Raw genomic sequence first — 14,878 nt, forward strand, 5'->3', positions numbered from 1 at the left:
ATGCATCCATGCCCCCTCTGAGATACATAAACTGTGTAAATACATCTAAATGTCAAAATTCCAGGCATTCTAAATTGTAGACGGCATTGCTTCTGTATGCTTTTTATATTTATATAATTTAATATAGTTAACTTAATCTATATCACACAAAGTGTACCGTTTTTCTGCAGATATCAGCATGAACACATTTAATAATCATTTTATGCAAGTTCAGTAAAGCAATAAGTGACTTTATTTTAGACATAATATTGCTTGTTTTTGCTCAATTTTGCTAATGAAAATAGTTCCAAATAAAGATCACAGCACTGTTTTGCATCTCTGAGCAATGGACGGTGTTTACTTATTGAATGAATCAGCTTTTTGAACGAACCGGTTGAATAGATGATTCAGTGATTCACTCATTAACACAGTCAAATGCTTTTTTTCTGAATGAATCAGTCGTTTGAATAAATCGGTTGAATCTCAATGACTCACTCATTAATAGTCACTTGCTGTCACCTACTGGCGGTTTTAATTTCTAATTTAGACTATTTTTTTCATATTTTAAATTATTTCAAATATCAGTATTCAACGTTTTATGTTAAAAACAAAACATTAGGCCTATTTATACATCTGTAACTGCAGTTTAAATGCATCCATGCCCCCTCTGAGATACATAAACTGTGTAAATACATCTAAATGCATTTTCAGATGCAGATTCCAGAAATGTTTTCTTATGTTGGAATGAAAGACACTAAGTACCGGATGAAGTGCTTCTTATTCTTACCCAAAAATACAAAATGGAAGAAAGAGTTAAAACTGAACATAATCTTGCTACTCAAGCTGTGTATGAAAATTATTTATATTTATTTGCTTCTTTTCCATTTTGCATTTACTTGTACTTTTACTTTCAATACTTAAGTACGTTTAAGATTAAAAAAATACTTTTCGTACTAAAGTACAATAAATATCACATACTTTAAGACTTTTACTCAAGTAATATTATAAACGGTGACTTCAACTTCTACCAAAGTCCTTTTCTGGTAAGATATCTGTACTTTTACTTGAGTATTGCTTTCAGGTACTTTATACACCTCTGCTTTATAGTGTCATTTCTAATCACCCAGACACTGACGCTTTGACTCAGTACCGGCAACATGTCAGAAATGCCGGTATGCACGAAAAAGTGCCAGTACGCTAAAGACTAAAATATTGAAGCTATACTGCGTAAGCACGGTGCATAACATAATGACATTGAACAAGCTCAGTGTCAATTCATTTTCAGCTAATTCATTTTTTTTGTGAATTGGAATCTGTGCAAAGGATTGTAGGCGATTGAATGACACAAAGGACCTGATGTATCCTTCACAACAGGCCACAGGAAGTGAAACAATGGGTGCTACTAAGTATCCTTTAAACCGAAATGTCCTTGGATAGAGCTTTATGATGTGGCAGCTTAAATATGCAGCCTTACAAGGATTCGTCCTTCTTCTGTTTGAGAAACGCCCAATGATATTTCAACTCTCCGGTTAAATCAAATTTGTTATTTGATATTCATTTTTTTTTTTTATTATTTAATAATATGAATAATAATAATACGATTTATATAAAGTCTATAATACGTTTAAATAAAGAGTGTCAAGATATAAGACATATATGTATAATAAATTATAACTATGGGAGCTGTGATACATAATAATGTAGATATAATGCTGTTCATCATGTGTTATAAATTATCATATATTCTTACAAGTTATACTAATAAGTAAGTATTATTATAAGGTATTATATATGTTGTTAAGATTATTCATGATATTATACAACACATTTGTAGGTTTTATACTAATAGGTATTATTATAATGTATTATATCTGTTGTTATGATTATTCATGATATTAAATTTGCATTTTTAAAGGCCATTATGCATTGTAATGCATTATAAATACAGGTTTCATTGAAACGTGTTACCAATAGGCACACACACACACACACACACACACATACACACACTACACACACTACAGGACTTCGGGTTCAGAGGACAGTGCGACAGTGTCCCCTTGTCCTGGTGCATTTATATTTGGCCCAGGCTGGGCAAAGGGCTGAGACGCATATTGTTTGTGTTCATTTAAATAAGGAGAAATGTCAGCTTTCCATGGCTGCAGGCTGCTTGCATGTTAGATGATCCAGTCATTGGAGCCTGTGGTTGTGGGGTCGTGGCTGGTCCTTCCAGGTCAGTGTCAGCCATGTGGCGGTTTCGGGCCATAATTGACCTTTTGACAGAGCACAGGGAGACAGCTCCTCTCCCAGGGCTGGAATAATCAGTTCGGATCTCCTGATGCAGAAAACTCACCTCGAGTAATTAAAAATGCTTGCAGTTTGTTTTTTGTTTTGAAAAAATACAATTAACGTAATACAATGTCCCTCTTCACAAGTCACAGCAAATGAGTTCCCATAGCTTCCAATTTAATCTGAAATGTCCAAATACATCATATTTTATCTGGGCAAGTTTCTGTCCGACTTCCACTTAGTCAACTCTATTTTAGAGTTTTTGAATAAATTTTTTTTTCTTTTAAATAAATTAATTAATTACAAATAATTAAATAGTACATGATCTTCCATAGATGTATTTATGCTACTTTGCACTATCCCCAGCGTAAGGCAGGTACAGTAGACTGAATGAGGTCTTAAGTGTGTGTTCCATGTGTGATCAGTGAGCCTCCACGGAACACACACGTCCCCAGGTCCGCCCTAAGGGTAGGGAGCTTCACCCGGATCTCTGACGTCTGATTTGTTAACCATGTGACCCATGGCAATGTCTTTCCCCGCACCCCACTCAGACCTTTTGTTGTTTAACCTTCTTTTTTCCCCTACACAATATGTTTTTGGCCTTCTCTGCCTTCATTCTGTTATTACAAATCTTGCAGTGAGGATGTGGTAAGCACTGTTAAAAGGTAGGATTACAATTATGGAATTTAAAGAGTAGAAAATGCATAAGACAACACAAGACCACTGAAAGATGCAGAAATGCATTGTAACTGAAAACAAAATACTCATATGATACAGATACCAACAGCATGCAAACTACATACTTTACCACTATCATTAATTCACAAGTTTGTTTTCTTTTTCAACACATAGCATTTTTCAACCACAGTATAATTCTGTCACCAAAATGTATGTTTGCATATAGTAAACTAAAGCCTCTCATAACAAACCAAATGCAATTGTATAATTTCAGAGTATGCAGAGGGAGAAAAATGCTTCAAGCATTTTTGCTTATGTCTTTAAAATGCTTACAAGACATAGAAAACTAAAGACACAGCTTCAAACGCTAAAGGCTTGACTGTTGAGAATAGAGTATTATGATATTAATTAAAACACAAGTTGGCCTTCCCCCCTCTCTGCGTATAGCCCACGGGTATACAATGTTGCACACTTGATTGAATCAGGTAGTAGCAGTCAGCTAAGCATTTTGTATTTTGCGCTTGAAGGGCTGAGAAAAATCTGAGTGTGGTTCCATTATTCTCAACTTCATGGGGAAATGCTTACTGATAGCAACCAAAAGCTGACAGCTCAGAAGGCGGCACTACATAGTTTGAAACTAAAATTTTTAGATGGATATCATGTTTGCAGGTTTTGATGGCATGCCCTTATTCTTGAAAACCATAAACAAAACTGAGGGTGAAATAAAATGCAACCCAAACTAAATTACAAAAGAAAGTCAAATGCTTCTGATTCTGTTCATGCACGACTTTTGTTATGTCAGTGTTACTAATTTTTTATATTTTTGGGACTATGCATTATGTATGATATTATCAATAGCCTACATTTGAACGTTTGATTTTATCAGGACATTTTTGTTTATTTTTGTGTATGATAATGTTCAGTCAATGTAAAATCTGTGTCCTGAAAACAAAACCAGTTTCAATCCACCATCTAACAGACTACAGGCAACTGCTTTCCCTCTGGATTTGGATGTGAGTGTTAAGAAGTTATGTATTATGCAAATCTCTCTGAAATGAGATCATAGATCTAAATTGATTTTTTAAGAATGGTATTTCGTCCAGAGCATTTCTATAATTAGATTTTACAAATTCACTATCAATGCGATCAATAGCTTATGATGCTACTTTCCCCACTGTAGAATGATATTATTGACTGGCACTGTATCCTTTTCTAGCCATGTCCCTCTGTTAGGACCCCGCTCATTATTGCTCTTAGTTTGTGATGGAAACAGACTGGAAAAACTCCATTAGTGAGTCCTATCCTGCTCATTAAGGATCTGTCCTGCTGCGCTGTGAATATGTAAAGTTTTAATAAGCACAGTGACAGGATGAAAGCACATCTACTAGATTTTAATGCAGAATAAAAGAAAGGTAATATGACACAATAAAGCAGAGAGATGGCTGTAATTAGATGCACATGCATCACATAGCTCTGTGCCTCCTGAAGTCTACAGTTCATGGCTAAGAATGTGAGGCTAAAGCTGTCAGAGCAAATTCTACACACTTCATATTAACCCTAAAGTATTAATGAATTTTAAGGTAATGAATTTAGGTACTGTAGATGCTATTGCTTGAATGAAAATGCAAAAAAACCCCAACACAATGACATCACTGAATCATCAATGAACTGACTTTAGCTGGAAAAATGACTTTGGTATTGTCTTCTTGCATTATTGGCAAACTATTTTTCTGTTTGACACTGTAAAACTGCTTTGACACAATCAGTATTGTATAAAGCGCTATATAAATAAAAGTGACTTGACTTGACACAACTAAAAGCAATATTAGCTGAAAACGCATGTGTGGATGCACACCTTGAAAAAAAAAATCCAAATCTATAATGAGAGTGAGTGATGTGATGAGGCAACACATCAAAACCAGAGTGCTGGCCTTATAATAAACAAAGTTGTCTACACTGCAAATGCGAAAAGTAATAAATATAGCACTGTGTTGCTTGCTTTTAGTAGAAATTGTAGACATTGTCTGTCGTTTTTTACTGTCCAATTTCAAGTCAGCTTCACACTTGGCCAAACATTGAAGTCTGTGTGTTTGTATTTTCTGGCTTTACTCTTTATCACACTATTCGTCTCTTCATTTTCCTAATTTCTAATCTCTTTCTCTTCTTTTCTTGCAAGATCTTCTTTTCCCTCTGATTTTCACTGACCCCGAATCTGGCTCAGTTGTAGTTCAGGTCGTAATGGATGGCTGAAATATCACAGGATGCCCTAGGCTTACACATTTCCTTTTATGCTGCAGGTACAAAGAGAGTGCAGAGGCACAGAGCGTCTTCTCCTCCTCCAGGCCGATATGGTCTACGTAGGGCTGTAGTCATTTTTTTGCATATTTTTGCGGTCACATGCAGATCCTTGGGTTAATTAGGTCTTAATCCTGTCGAGCTTCTAATTTATAAAACGCCACACTTTTTAATGGGACGTAATGGTTTAAAATATATAGCAGGCAGACAATGTAAGCCCAAGTGGTGTTTTATCAATGATTTGTTTTTAAATTAATCTAGTAAAGTAAATTAATTGTTCATTGTCTTCCATGCACTTATTTTTTCCCCCTCTTTTCAAACATATGATTGCCTTGGTGTCTTTTTCTGCATTCAAAGACCAACTAGAGCACCAATACATAGCATTTGAGTGAAGGCTTTCAACAAGCAATTAATGTTTTTTTAAATTTTTTTTAGTAAACAACAAATCAAGAAACAAACAAGATAAAACAAGGTGACGCTTTATTTTACCGTATCCTTGTTACACGTTACATGTACTTACTATAGTAATAACAACAAATTATGCATAATTACATGCAATTTACCCTAAACCAAACCCTCATCCTAAGCCAAACCATACAGAGTTCCAAGTTCCAAGTTCATATAATTAAGATCACTCAATATATAAATGTATAATTATATTGTAACACTGTACACTGTAAAATAAAGTGCAACCTAAAACAAGATCAATTTACTTGAGGACCAATTTTTTCCCCCAAGAACATCTCAAGTTTATTTTTCATACCCTTTAATTGAGTTAAACGAAGAAGGACTTTTATTCAAATTTGCTCTGAGATTAAATGTTCTTTCTCACCCTCTAGATCCCCACCCATTTACCTCCAGGTTTTGGTGTTAGTTTGTATTCCACTCATGTTTAACAATGCTTTGCTCAGAGTTTAAGAAGGAAAGGTAACTGTTGATCTAGAATAAGGCTTCCAATCTGCCGCTCTACCACTCCATGAATTACCTCATACTAGGCAGTGCAGTGCAGACAGTTTTTCTATACAGTATGTTGTTCTTTTCCATTGTCTGCATTTAAACACATGATATATATATATATATATATATATATATATATATACACACACACACAAACCCTACTCCAAAAAAGTTGGGACACTGTACAAATTGGGAATAAAAACAGAATGCAATGATGTGGAAGTTTCAAATTTCAATATTTTATTCAGAATACAACATAGATGACATATCAAATGTTTAAACTGAGAAAATGTTTCATTTTAAGGGAAAATAAGTTGATTTTAAATTTCATGGCATCAACATCTCAAAAAAGTTGGGACAAGGCCATGTTTACCACTGTGTGGCATCCCCTCTTCATATATATACATATATAAAATATAAATAATCATCACTGATAGAAAGCTGAAGTGATTTTAGCTTTCATGCAGTCATTAATCAGTATAGGCAATTAAATCTAAACATGTTTAGATCCTTGTCGATTCAACTCTAAGCCTCTGCGTTACACCAACTCTAAATCCTCTACATGGTAAGTCACAGAGGATCTGGTTCAGAATAATGGTCAGGTTAAACCTTACGTTTTCATATCAGTTCTAAGAAAAACTTTTACCTTTAAACAATAAGGGGTTAAGTAATAAGAACAATGGAGTCAGCAATTTAATGGAGTCAAATTAATTATACCAGTGTCTTATAAATCTTTTACCTGCTTTTGTTTTGTTGTGATTATTGCTTCAAAATTGCAGCACAATACAAGCGGTTTTTAAGCAAGAAGGTGAATCAGTGGCATAGAAAAGTAGTTCTACACACAAGAGCATTTTAGCGAGAGTTAAAGCTTATGAAATATTTCTTTGGTACAAGCTAAATAAATGACTAACTGACCATTGAGATGAATTAACAGGCATGACAGAAAGTAGTGGTCTACATAATTTTCAGAGGTCCATCATTGATTATTCCGTGTAGATGCTTTACCAGTGGCCAATTATTTTTTAAAAGCCTAAAAATTTGAAACATTTTGTTCAATAAACATGTTGATTTGAAAGAACAGCTGTTACTGCATTCAAACCAACACAAACATTTGCATACTGTCAATGCAACGGATATATTTATGTAGGGTATCAGAGCGACTCAAGAACATGGTTGAAACACGAGGAGCTGAATTCCACAGAAAGGCCCAAGACAACAGGATGTTCGTAAATCAGTCTGAAGCAAGCCTAACTAACCAACTCTTTCACAGAACAGCTTGCAACATTAACACAAAAGAACAATTCAGGAAGGAGATTGTCAATTTTGGGGCAAGTAATCAAAATTGATGGTCAAAGAGATGCACAGCATGACCATCACATGTAAATCCATGATAGTAATCACGATCACAAGCTCTTTGGATTGGTTTCCCCCACCTAGAAGACAAAGATCAGACTGAGATTTCTTAGGAGACCTTTTAACCTCTGGTCTTCACAGAACATGTCCTTATGTTCACAGAATGGCACAGAAACTGTCTTTTAGAGATGTAGATGCACCAAAATGAACTCAAAAAGACTTATAAACGAATATCAGTCCATTGCTTAACTCCATATCATGTATGTAACCCACACATTTGACTATCATGTTCTAATCACTTATTGTGTATGTCTTTTTAATAACTATTGAATAGCTTAAGGGTTCATATTCATGTTTAGTATGTGTGTGTTTGAATCTTCTTGCTTGAAACATTTCTTCCAAACAATTCTTTGTCAAATGTATCACATTCTTGTTATAGAAATCATGTCCAAAATTATATTCTGCAAGAGTGGGAAAATTTGGACCATGTGACTGACGAGATGACATGTTGATTTATGTATTGGGAGGAGAAACATACAACACCCCGAGCTAAGACATTGTCTAATTGGTCAAGACAAGATTTGGGATGTGTCCAAAAGCCCAGTTTAAAAACTCAGGACACCATCAAAGTATGCTTCTAGATTTTTGCCACTGCTTTTTGCCTGTGAATTCGTCGAGCGCCGTTCCAGTGTGCTTCGGCCTGCACGCCCGCTGCTACTTAGCCACGATGAGAAGAAAACGACCTAGTCTCGTTACTTCTATTCTTCTACTTTACTTTCTTTTCTTTTCCGTTGAGAGTTTCGTGTTCGGAGTTAAGTTTTGTCTCCGAGTTCACCTCGAGTCTGTGACTGCCTCAAAACTTCAACCAGCCCACAACTCTGCATCTTCAGCCAACGCCCAACCACTGGCTTCCCAAGACGTCACTTCAACGACTACTGAACTTCCAGCCAATCAGCAACCTCGGGAAAGGGAACCCCCTACACAGTTAACGCAAGTACCTACAGATTCTAGCTGAACTGGTGCATTTAATATAAATGTTAACCTCATTGAGGAACTCAATTCGAGGGTTAATTAAGTGATTGATGGTTGTTCAGGTCTATGCAATTGCACATATTGTTTTAAACTTGGAATTTCACATTTTCATACTCTTAAACTCATTCTTTCCTAACTTTCTCTCTTCCTGCAATTTGTGAGAATGTGTGAGTGCGTGTTAGACTAGTTTATATGTCTTAGATTTATCTAATAACGCCTTAGTTATATTGAAAAGAGAAGTATCTCGTGTTTTGTGCTTACAAGTTAATGTCTTAAACTGCCAATCTTGTTACTGTGCTAATAAATAGTGTTTTCACTATACTTTCGATTTTAATGTGGCCTTCAGGTGCCTTACCGTGCTCAGAAAGGGACACTTGCCGTATTTAAACGATTAATAACAGGTATATCCTAATTAAAGGACAAAGGCAGGTGCTGGTGTACAAAATACCTAACTCTTTATTCCTTATTACATATAATGCTAAAACATTTCACAGCATGACAGGTAAAAAGAGGGTATAATGTGGTGTACACAGGCAAGGCAGGTCATAAACCCTTTAAATACAAAACCCACTACACACAATAAGTTACTCTAATTCACACGCAGAGAATCGCACCACAAATTAAGCGATCACCTTCACGTGATACACTGCAATCAGCACACTTCTGTGATAAACTTTAAAGGGTATTATTGCATATTGCTCAATGCCATTACCTGTGAATTGTACCGTTTGTACCATCGATACCCAAATAAAATTAAAATACAATTCCCAAAGAAATACAATACAAACGAAAACTACAAAAGAAACACAAGAAAAATCTCTCCCCCTTCACGTTTCTCAACGCGCTGCGTCTAATTAACACACAAAACACACTAAATCATTAATTTAATATGGAGGTAAAGAAAACAGTGGCTGACATACTCTCCTACAAATAAAAACATTATTAGGTCAAGCAAGTCATTCATACACACTTACTACTCTTTAAAACATCCATACCTGAACCATAGATGCAGCTTGCCAAATGTATCCTCATAAAACGTGATCTTGCGCCGCTTTACTATTACACAAAGAACAGATCAGAATACGCAACTCCAAATTTAAAATATACGTCCCGTATCATATAAAACTCCATACCTGAAACAATTCAAATTGAGTCACAACGCAATCGACGGCTATCAGCCTTGCCTACTGGTCACATCAAACAGTTTTTCGAGAACTATTAGAGGCTTCTTTAAATATGGACTCCTTCACACAATAGTGCTTCACCTTTTCACTCCCCTCCAGTGTCTGAAATGCTGTGCTAGTGGCACTCCCTTTACATGTGGCATTCGCTCATACAAATGGCTAATTGCCCTCTAATTTGCGTCACCAGGTACCATAGACGGCTCACCTAAAACTATTTACTGACGCCGCCCACCTGACCTACTTTCCTATATGCCACATTAATATCCATTGCAGAATTGATGTTATACGGCTCGTTCAATGAATCGCTGGCCGACTCAGTGATCAGCCTAAAACCGTGATTCTGTCCAAATTCCCTATGAAAAATCATAAATGATTCCCTTTGAGCTAAATTGACCTGCTTCCCTTACATTTATATACACATGTAAATACTGTTTGACCTACTCTCTTTTCTGTGACCAGAGAGTGTCAGAAACAGATAGGCCCAGTTTGCACCTGGTATCAAAATGTATTTTTGTCAATCTCATTACAAGTGGATAACGCTACATATAGGTGTAAACGGGGTATGAAATGTTTTGACCCTGTTAACTTTTGACCACTTCCAGAGGTACTTGAAAACGCATTCATTCGGATTGCTTTCGTAAATCCTCATGCATTTGAACAGCCACAAAAGACCTCTTCCTCTCTGCCTACTGACCTAATTCTTAAACATTACGGATTTAAACTGTACCGTAAATTTGGTTTGAAGGCAAAAAAAGGGTAAAAATCACAATGTTATATTACTAGTCCTGATTCTAACACAAACCCACAGAGTTTGGCAAAGCTTTCCGTATCCTTTTCCATTGTCTCCTTTCACATTTTTATGTAGTTTGCACAAGTTTGTTTTGCAATATTAGATCAGAAGCCCATACATAAGACCTGCTCATAGACCCTCTCCTCAAAGATATCAGGACAGACGTGGTCAAAAGTGGACAAAAGAGACTAATGAATAAAAAAAAACAGGTATAAATGGGAATGTGTCTTCCTCATCTACTTGTTATCCAATCAAAAACCAACCTAAAATGCATCTTAATGCCAGGTGTAAACAAGGTACATAGCTTTGTGTCCTGGAATAACCAGAATTTTTCTGCTTTTCTATAAGCGCCACCTACTTTCAGAGAGTGAATCTGCATTTCACCATTCAGCCCACCTGTTTTTTATGCATTGGTCTGAACAGAAAAATCACATGCGTAAATCGTATCAAATTTTCAGGTTGATCATTCATGTTGTTGTCAACAGGCCTATAACAAACAAATAAATGAGTATGCTTTCAGTAAACAGCAGAAGAACCTTTGAAGAAATGGTAAATCTATTGGCCAAATTTTGTCTGAAAGTGAGGTGTGCTGGGTTGTCAGCCACAGTAGACCGCTTGAAGAGAGGCTGTGTGATATTGATAACCAGGCTTGTGTTTTTAAACCCAGCCTGAACAACAGCTGCTTGCCCTGCTGTGCCCCACTGCACAACAATATCTGCTCTCAGCACACATCACAAACAATCACACCACAACAAAAGCCTTGCTGCCTGTGTGTGTTGGCAGCTCTGTGCAGCTCTACACTGCCAAAGTATTTTTATACCAACATTCTTAAACTTATATTCAGTTTATTTTAATCTGCTTAAAAATTCGAAGCTAAATGTACAAACTGAAATTTGGGTAAAGAAGGTAGTTGTCGCATTTTGTAAAGAAAATCTGAGCGGTGTTTGTCTGCACAAAACGTGCCACCAAAGGCTGTGGTGGGTAGTTATAGTTTCTCACATCTGGTCCAAAGTATTAGGGCTCTAATTAGAATAGACATCCCCCCAAACATCAAGCAATTTAGTGCTCAAACAGTCAATATTTGACTGTTTTCCCAATCCTATGATGTTAAAGGAAAGGAAGGACATCACCCATAGAAGAAAATCATATTATCCTTTACTTTCTTTTTTCTCCCACATAGTTTCTCAGAAAATGCTCAAAGAATTTTAAAATGCTTGCTTTTAATAAAAATCATTTATATATAATGCTTAAATAGACTGATTTGGAATTGGGCAGAATATGTCCTAGCATGTCTCTCTGTCGCTGGAGGTCTGAGGGCATTCATCAGCCACACACATTCATTCTAGTGGCAGGCCAGTCTGTGCAGCTAAATGGCATAGTTACAACGCACTTCCGTGATGTGTTGACAGGTTCATATGCTAATTTTAATGGATACCGAAAGGCTGCAATGTGTACCACGTCTCCCAATGCGGAGCCGAGTCTGAGCGCACTAATGTAAGTGCAGCAAATTGAAATTAGCTCATTATAGACTGAATGTGCTGTATCCAGTGGTTAAGCTGAATTATTTTTCTCAAGGACTCCATTAGGAACACTAATTTGTGACTAGGATTAAGATTGTATAGTCCAAGTAGTCATATTTTTAATGGTGGTCAGAATTTGTATCCCTAATTTAAATGTACACTTTGCAGAAAAGAGACTCTAAAACAGGCCGGTGTCCTGCAGAGTTTAGCTCCAACTTGCCTCAACACACCTGACTGGAAGTTTCTATGCCTAGTAAGAGCTTGATTAGCTGGTTCAGGTGTGTTTAATTAGGGTTGGCGCTAAACTCTGAAGGACACCGGCCCTCCAGGACCGAGTTTGGACAGCCCTGCTCTAAAACATTTACTTTTTTACACTTGAGACTAAATGTGAATATGGTGTTGCTTCTGCAATTTGTAACAGTTTGCAGAGATTTTGGCATATTTTTGTATATATGGTTCTAGAAGAGACACACATGAGATTACTACAACCTTTTTCTTAGGTGAAACAAGTAACGGGAGCTGGAAACTTTAGTAAAGGTCTCCATTTGCTCTGATTTAATTTCTGATTTAATAACATTGCTGTCTAGCAAAAACACTTTATAATAATAATAATAATAATAATAACAATAACACACACACACACACAAATATATATAGTTTTTTATTATTATTATTTTATTATTATATATTTTTTCTTTCAAAGAAACCATTTTTTATAGCTGGATAAAGTAATTTTACAAGGTTCTCCACACAATGTGTGTCCTCATATATGTTTGTCCAAGCGTGTGCGCATGCCTTTAGGACTGACACCAGCATCTCAAACACGTTGTGACCAGCCCATCCTCCCTAGTGAGAAGAGCCTGTGGACAGGCTGGTAGGGTTTAAGTGACTGGGCCCAAACCCAGAATGTGTGCCGACTGCACTGGAGTGTAAATGCCAGGTGCTGCTGGTGGCATACAGGACCTGCGTCTGAAGCCATGAGCGCATCTCAAAAACATTGGATCACTTCTTAAATGTTAAAAAAAAAAAATTAATTATTATTATTATTAAAATAATTTTTAATTAATTTAGACATTGACAATTATGTAAAAATGTGCCTAATGTAAAAGTACGTTTTATAAGTTCCCATCAACCTGGATGGTAAATATTCTAAACATTCTTAAAGCTGCAGTATGGAACATTTGGTTAAAAATAAATGTGCATAACAGGGCTGTCAAAATGGCTGAAAAACTAAATTCGAATTTTGAACTGAAATATGATAAAAATTCAAATTATATTCAAATTTAAAATGCATAATTTCAGTTATGGTGAAGAATAGCTTTTGGCTTCTCTTCTGAGGCCACAAGAGGGCGCATCGAGCAAATACTACTAATGCACGTTTATTCAAAGCATAAGATAACGACTATCTGTGAAAAAAAAGTGCATAATGTTTAAAATAATGTTTATAAACTAATTATAATTAATTAAGTTGCTTAAACAACTATAAACAAAACAGCATCATGTATGTATGCATAGTTTAATACAAAGGTAGAGTACATTTTTCATTTATAAACACAAGATGCAGTGGGATGGGGAAAAAACCCGCCATAAAGCCTCGAGAAATGTTTTTTCAAAGTTGAACTTGCATTAATTTTACATGGCTTTCTAAACATGTGGCTCCGTTGTGCGAGATGCGAGTGCAACGGTGATAGATGTCCCTCTAGAAAATGCACAAAATATGTGTTTTGTGTGAACGGCTTGGTTTCAGTTTTGATGTAAACAAGATCTTCTCCACATTGATGTTCTCTTTTTCCTCAATATTTTTAATGAACAACACAGCAGCATCTAGTGGCTTCAACTGGATAGGCTAACAAAAACATTATAATGAAACGTCACTTACATCGTCATCGTATCTCGTGCGCCACTGATAAGGCTGCCTCCTTAACGCACACCTAAAATTCGAATGCAACGTTTTTGCATTCAAATGTGGATTTTTATTTAAAATTCTACGAATATTCGAAATTCAACATTTTTTTTTTTTGACAGCCCTAGTGCATAAACCGTAAGCTTAACAGATTCACAGCAGTGCGCTTATAATAACAAGGATTTTGTGTGAAATGTCTTCTTGACATCATTTGTCTTTGGGGCATTCTATCTGGTATAGTCCAAAAATTTTAAAAATGGTTGTTTGACCATTTTTAATTTTCCATATTTTATTTCGGGTTTCAGTATCTGTATTGAAAAACCATTAAAAAAAAAAAAAAATTAGTTAAACCTCAACAGGTGCCTTTGTGTCATGGCCCTCAACATTTTTTGGGTTAAACAGATGTTTACGTAAACATCAGCTCAGAAGAGTCCTAGCTCCTTGAAACAAAAACTGATCTCTATTGCACATTAAATGTGCAAGTACATATAAGAATATTTCTTCTTCTTCTTATTCTTGTTCCTTAGAATTTAAGATAAACCTCAAACCTGAAATGTTGTAAATGTACATGATACTTACCTAGGTAGCCTCTAAACAAACATCACCACAGACTTAAATACTTCCCAATATAAAATTACCCTAAAAGTGGAACTTTGAGCAATCTTGATAATTACATTTGGGCTAATGTTTTAAGCCTACGAAGAAAAATAATAAGGAAAATTGAGGAAAATTAAAAATGCAAGATACCTCCATTGAACCACTTTATAGATGGACTGACCTCTTTGCATGGTTAAGTCTCAACCATAAATAAAGAGAAGGTCTGGCTATGGGCTACTTGCACAGCTCCTCCCATGTTCTACTTATTACAGCTCAGGAATTTCCCTGCATTTGGTGGGTA

The 14,878-nt window shown here is 35.9% G+C and overlaps 1 long non-coding RNA gene across 1 annotated transcript; it reads right to left on the bottom strand.

Moving 5' to 3' along the window:
* Positions 1-9,021: 9,021 nt before the first annotated feature.
* On the bottom strand, positions 9,022-9,969 carry LOC107567975 (uncharacterized). The gene is made up of 3 exons (XR_001606689.1): positions 9,717-9,969; positions 9,579-9,639; positions 9,022-9,433 (listed from the first exon to the last, which is right to left on the bottom strand). It is a non-coding gene; the product is annotated as an uncharacterized lncRNA (long non-coding RNA).
* Positions 9,970-14,878: the final 4,909 nt, after the last annotated feature.

The sequence above is a fragment of the Sinocyclocheilus grahami genome, unplaced genomic scaffold (genome assembly GCF_001515645.1).
Source record: "Sinocyclocheilus grahami isolate Dianchi unplaced genomic scaffold, SAMN03320097.WGS_v1.1 scaffold1203.1, whole genome shotgun sequence".
Taxonomy (NCBI): domain Eukaryota; kingdom Metazoa; phylum Chordata; class Actinopteri; order Cypriniformes; family Cyprinidae; genus Sinocyclocheilus; species Sinocyclocheilus grahami.